Source organism: Dioscorea cayenensis, chromosome 17 (genome assembly GCF_009730915.1).
Source record: "Dioscorea cayenensis subsp. rotundata cultivar TDr96_F1 chromosome 17, TDr96_F1_v2_PseudoChromosome.rev07_lg8_w22 25.fasta, whole genome shotgun sequence".
Lineage (NCBI taxonomy): Eukaryota > Viridiplantae > Streptophyta > Magnoliopsida > Dioscoreales > Dioscoreaceae > Dioscorea > Dioscorea cayenensis.
The window spans coordinates 18,627,011-18,633,554 of NC_052487.1; the positions used below are offsets into that span (position 1 = coordinate 18,627,011).

The window sequence follows — 6,544 nt, forward strand, 5'->3', positions numbered from 1 at the left end:
TTCTCGTTTATTCCTATATAATATATAATATTTAATATGCCATGCACGTATGCATGCATATAATGATGATTTTTTTTTTTAATAATTCATGGTTCATTTCATCCATTCACCATAACAAGAAGAAAAAAAGACAGGAAGAAAGAAAGGAAAATTAAGGAAACTAAAACAGTTGTTATTGTTAACATAATGGAAACTTAGAGCATGGCTTTATGTTCTGGTCTGTGAGTGCACGTTCAACTTCAGGAGGTTCTCTAGCTTGACTTAAAGAGTCTCACCAATGTCATGAGCTTGGCTTAAGGGCATGTCCCCAGGAAGGACAATGTCCACTTCCACAAAGTAATGAGACCCAAATGTGTAGGCCCTCACTGTGTCTATCTGCTTGATTTCTTCATGGTGGTTCCATATCACATATATCAACTTTGTTACGTACTCTAGTGGTGTTGTTTGTCCTATAAATGACCATACATTCTTCAGCACTGTCCTTGCCCATGTGCTTATTGTGTATATTGCAATCAAAATGGCTCCGAGAAAATCAATCCGCCAAACAAATTTGATGCCGAGGACCGCTGTGAGTAGACCGATCGAGTTCGTCACAACATCGAAGAAATGGTCTTATGTGTATGCTTTTACAATCTCATTTTGTACATTCTGCAATACACCATAAGGATGAACTTCACCCCTGATGCCATGATTCCTATCATCCATTTCTCTTTCTCTGAGTCCGAATTACGGTGTGACTGCTCCATGATTCATTTCTTCGGGCAGATCGAATGGAAAGATTATCATATGTGTGCCCAACCAGCACAAGTTGTGGGTCGTCTGATGGTATCTCCCGTTTCTTTAAACCCTTGTAATAGGCTTCAACAGCAGGAAAAGAAGGATTGATTTTTTCGACTTTGCAATAGATCCCATACGTAATTTGCAGTAGTATATCCACCCATTTTTTCTCCGGCAGCTATAAGAAGAAGATCACCACACATCCTTGCATTCAAGAAAATTCCTCTAGCATTCATTTTCTCTAGTGTCTCTTGAGCAAGTTGCATCCCTTTTGGAGTATATACAACCATCGCTCCTTCAACTTGGGTCACAAACAACTCAGCTGTAGGTGGTTTTGAGTTTGAAGATTTTAACTCCAGAATCAATATCACCATAGTGAAAGTAACAACTCATAGTTTGCATCACAATGAAAGCATCATAAGTGGAGCCATCTGTCTTTAGCATAGCAAGAAGAGTTTCCATTGTCTCCTTGTTTTTTTTTTTTAAGTTCGACACAAGCATGTAAAGCAACATGATATACTGTGAGCTGTCTGTTTACAAACGCATGCCTATTCACATACTCTGCAGTTGGAATGTTGTACAATTCTTCCAATGAAACATTCATCATGACATTTTCTCCGCTCTCAGTCGAGGCTTCAACAGATGACCACCCTTTGGATGCTTGGGCATACTTAAGTTGAAAATGAATCCCATGAAGTGTGCCTTTATCTTGAAAGGATCTATCTCTATTCCCGATGCCTCACGATGAAGCCTAAGAATTTCCCAGAGAGAACTCCAAAAGCACACTTCATGGGATTCATTTTCAACTTAAATTTTCTGAGGCGTGTGAACAATGTTCTCAAGATGCTTGTTCTTAGTCGAGGCTTCAACACAGCGGTGACAAGCAACGGCGGTAGCAACGAAATTTTTTATATATATACGTATGTATATATGAATACGGGGAGAGGGAGAGAGATATACACCTTCTCCTTCGTCTTCTTTCCTTCTTTTCTTCTCTGAATTTTTTTCCTTTTTTTCAATTCTTCTCCTCTCTTTTTTTTCAAAATCTCCTCCTTTCTCCTTTCTGGTCCCCTCTCTTTAAAAAGAAACATTAGATCTTATCTTTTTTTTTACTAAACCTCTCCGTCAAATCACAACCAAGTCGAGATGTGGATAAACCAAATTCAAAATTCAAAATTCAAAAATAAGAAAATTTTAATTATCTTTTCCACCAACCTCTCCGTTAGATCACAACAAAGATTTTTTTTAATCAAATTTAAAATTTCAAATTTTAAATCTTTTTTTAAATTAATTTTTTTATTATTTATTTTTATTATCTAGTTTTTATTATTTTTATATTTTTTAATTTTTTTATTTTTTATTATTTTTATTATTTTTATTCATTCATTATTCATTATTTATTTTTTTTTTTTTTATTATTATTATTTTTATTATTATTATTATTTTACCTAATCCCAATTCTCCTCGGGATGTGTATTTGGGGCATTTCGGGTGATGCATCCGCCAAGAAAGTACGATGTCTACTCACGGAGCAACAATCGGCAATGGTGTGGCCATGAAGAGAGAAGGCGGCCCGATTGACACGAGGAGAACGAAGCAGCATGGAGAAAGGCAGAGGCAGCGGCGACGGTGTCAGTGATGGCGACAGCAACGACGCTCAAAGATAGCAGCATCCATGGTGAGCAGCAACATCATCAAACAACTACGGCGGCGAGCATTATCCATGGTGTCAGTCATGATTGGCGGCATTATCTCAGCCATTCAATCACGACGGCGGCTTCCTAGACAGGCTGTGGCGGCGAGCAACGGCAATGAGTGGACGGTAGCGGTGAGCGTCAGACGGCATGCTTGGCGGCATTATTTCAGCCACTCAAGCATGCCACGGCGGCTAACAACAGCAGTAGCGACGAGCTACGGCAGCGGCAGTGGCGACGCGGCAGGCAACGCAACGGTGACAAGCAACGGCGGCAGCAACGAAATTATATATATATATATATATATGAATACGGGGAGAGGGAGAGAGATATGCACCGTCTCCTTCATCTTCTTTCCTTCTCTCTCTTTTCTCCGAATTTTTTTCAAAATTCCAATTCTTCTCCCTTTTTTTTAAATTCTCTTCCCTCTTTATAAGATCAATTCCATGCTTATCCTCCAAAAACCAAACCCCCCATAGAATTACAACGATCAAACCCATAAAATCACAACGACCAAATAGGATATGATCGAATTAATTTCAAATTTTAAAATTATATATTTGTTTAAATTTTTTTTTTGAATTATTCCAATTTATGCAATTAATTTCGAATTTGAAATTAAATTTTTTTAAAAATTATCCCAATTTGCCTCGGGATACATGTTCGGGTACTTCGGGATTTGCACTTTCTCAGGTTGCCTCGGGATGCGTATTTGGGCTATCCTAAGATTTGAGATTGCATCGAGATATGTGTTCTCAAGGGCAATCTTGTAATTTGCACTTATGCCGTAATTTGCACTTATGCCTCGAGATAGATTCTCAGGGGCAATTTTGTTATTTTCATTTTTTTATTTGCCTCAAGATATATTCTCAGGGGCAATTTTGTAATTTGCATATTTTTTGTTCGCCTCGGGATTGGTATTCTAGTCCAAAGCAACCAAATAATCAATTAAGATTAAGATTAGGACAATTAAATTTTAATTCTAAATATACCTATGATTAAAATATATTAGAATTTAAATTAAATTGAGATCTGGGTTCCATTAGGACATGGGGTTCTATTAAGACATATATTATATTTTTATATATATATATAAACATTGACATATTAGGTACCTTTCTACAAAATAGTTGTGCAAGTGACTAGTTAATGTATATGGACTCATTCAGAGCATTTCCTTTTTCTACCATAGAGACCTTTTCTTAGTTGCATTTGATTACATATTGCCTTTTTGGTCTTGCTCGCAATTCCTTGTAAGCCCAAAATTGTTGAAGATTGGATGTTTTCTATAAATTCTGATACGCATTAACATATAATGTAAAAATATTGAAACCCAACAAATAAAAAGTAAAACATTTAACAATGCATTTTAACGTAATCGAATAAACATAAACGAGTAAACTTAAACAGTAACCTAGACTGTTAAACAAAAATGTGTTAGTTTAAACAGAAACCAGGATTGATAAACGGAAATAAGATAACTTAAACAAAAACAACTATTGTTAAATGTATAAAACGTATTCGTAAATAGAAACAAAAAATTATTAACAAAAACTACTAAACTTAATCAGATACGCATTAACATATAATGTAAAACTATAACACAAATTCTCAATGACTTATTACCTCTTTGCGTTCGAGGAATGACAATGTAGGTCCTAAGGAAGCTTGCTTCCTGTAACTATTTTCTCTATAACACAATATCCTTGGGGATCAAACGCTTGGCGAACAAGGGAAAGAAGTGCGGGTCCTCTCTTGCAAGTAGATGAAAGGCCGAAGAGAGGAAAAAGTTCCTCCAATAAAGATGAAGTTCTTTCGGGATTACCAAAAAAAAAATCTGTTTATCTTCTAGTTTTTTCTTCTCAAGCGCCAAAGTGGTTACATAATAGGCATGATGGTCATTTTGCACTATATGGTGATTATCCACAAATTCCACTACAACAAAAAAGTGTTTTTGTGACATTTGTCATGTGTCATAAAATAGCCAAAAACCATTGCAATAGCTCTAAACCGACTTTTGTAACAAATGTCGATTATATGTTGTAATTGCCATAGTCGGTATACTTTGTTGTGACATTTCCATGAAACTTCAATTCAGTACCTATATATTCCGACATTTATTGTGATATTTTTCCAACATTTGCAAACAGTCTCAATATGAATTTTATTATAACATTTGTATATGGCTTGAGCAACACTTGTTTTTATTTTGTGCAACATTTGTAGTCGATGTCGCCATAAGTTTTTATCACATTAATTTTGAAATATTACAACATTTGTAATCGTTGTTATAGAGATTATATAGTAACATTTGTTGAAAGTCTCTTAAATTACTTATATTGACCTTTTGTAAATATTGGTTTAACAAAAAAGAAATTGTGAATCCCAATTTAAGTCGATATTTTTAAATGTTGGTAAAAGTTATTCATCATATCTAATTTACAAATTAGATTTCATTTATAAATGTTTGTACAAAAATTATTCAATAATATTTGTTAAGTGTTTCTTAAAACTCTTATATCGACACTTCATTATTATTGTTTTAACCGTATAGTAGTTGTGGATAACAACAAAATGCAACATTCATAAATGTTGAAAAATATTGTATAATTTTTCACAAGACTAATTTAAATATTATTTATATACAATTTAAATATATAAATAAAATTTAAATTCTATAAAATTAATTTAGATAATATAATAAAATAGTAATTAAAATTATTTATCAAAAATACAAAAATCCCACCTAGCACTAAAACACTAATTAAAGTACTGCTAATAAGATCTACAAATCTCAAAAAATAGCTTTCAAACATTATAATAAAGCTAACGCTTCAATCCTTTGAATTGTCTTCAAATGTATCATTGTGGTCTCTTATCTGCAAAATAAAATATACATATACATTAGTTGATATCCAAATCAATTTAAAAAGAAAAGTGATAAATAAATAATAAAATTTTTAAATTTTTAAATTTTAAAAATATAATCACTAATTAAAATAATGTAAACATGATCTACAAATCTCAAAAAAATAGTTTTTCTAAAAATTATAATAAATCTAAGGCTTCAATCCTTGGAATTGTATTTAAATTTATCATGGTGGTCTCTTATCTGCAAAAATAAAATAAACAAATACATTAGTAGATATCCAAATCAATTTAAAAAGGAAAAGTGATAAATAAATAATAAAATTTAAAAATTTAAAAATTTTGAAAATGTAATTACTAATTAAAATAATATTAACATGATCTACAAATCTCAAAGAAATAGATTTCAAACATTATAATAAAGCTAAGGCTTCAATCCTTGGAATAATTTTTAAATTTATCATGGTGGCCTCTTATTTTTAAAAATAAAATATACAAATACATTAGCAGATATCAAAATCAATTTAAACAAGAAAAGTGATTAATAAATAATAAATTTTAAATTTTAAAATGTAATTAGACAATATTATAAAAATCATGATCATTATCGTTATAATGAAATTGAGAAGTAGTTAATTGAGAACAAGGACTACTTCTAATATCTCCAACCTACAATAATTTTTATATTTAACAAAATCAACATAATATAAAAATTAAATTAAATTAAATATCAACATATATGATATATTAAAATCAATAATATACTAATTTGAAATATAAAAAAAAAACTATGTTGAGGATATATAATTTGCATAAAAAGAATACAAATAAACTTTATTTATTTAAATGGATAATATATAATTTGTATATAATAAGAACCCTTAAAAAATTGAACTTAGAAAAAAAAGGATAAAATATAAAACTTCAACAACCTATCATCTATGTGTAGGTCATAACTATAACGATAACTCTATAAAAAATAAAAATTATATAAGGGGCAAATTGTAAAACTTCACCAAAGCTATAAGTGTCTCATAGAAAGAACCTTATAAAAAATTAAAAATTAAAAAACATAGCTAATTCTAAAACTTCAACAAAACTAGAGTTAAATGAAAAAGAAAAAAAGAAATCTCAAGAGTTAAAGCCTTAGACCTATGCCATGACCACCGCATGATATCATGACCTTGTTAGGATTATGCCCTCGA

At 31.5% G+C, this 6,544-nt stretch overlaps 2 pseudogenes; both read right to left on the bottom strand.

The window, feature by feature from the left end:
* Positions 1–207: 207 nt before the first annotated feature.
* On the bottom strand, positions 208–746 carry LOC120281207 (annotated as a pseudogene).
* Positions 747–754: 8 nt separating this feature from the next.
* Positions 755–2,450, bottom strand: LOC120281209 (annotated as a pseudogene).
* Positions 2,451–6,544: the final 4,094 nt, after the last annotated feature.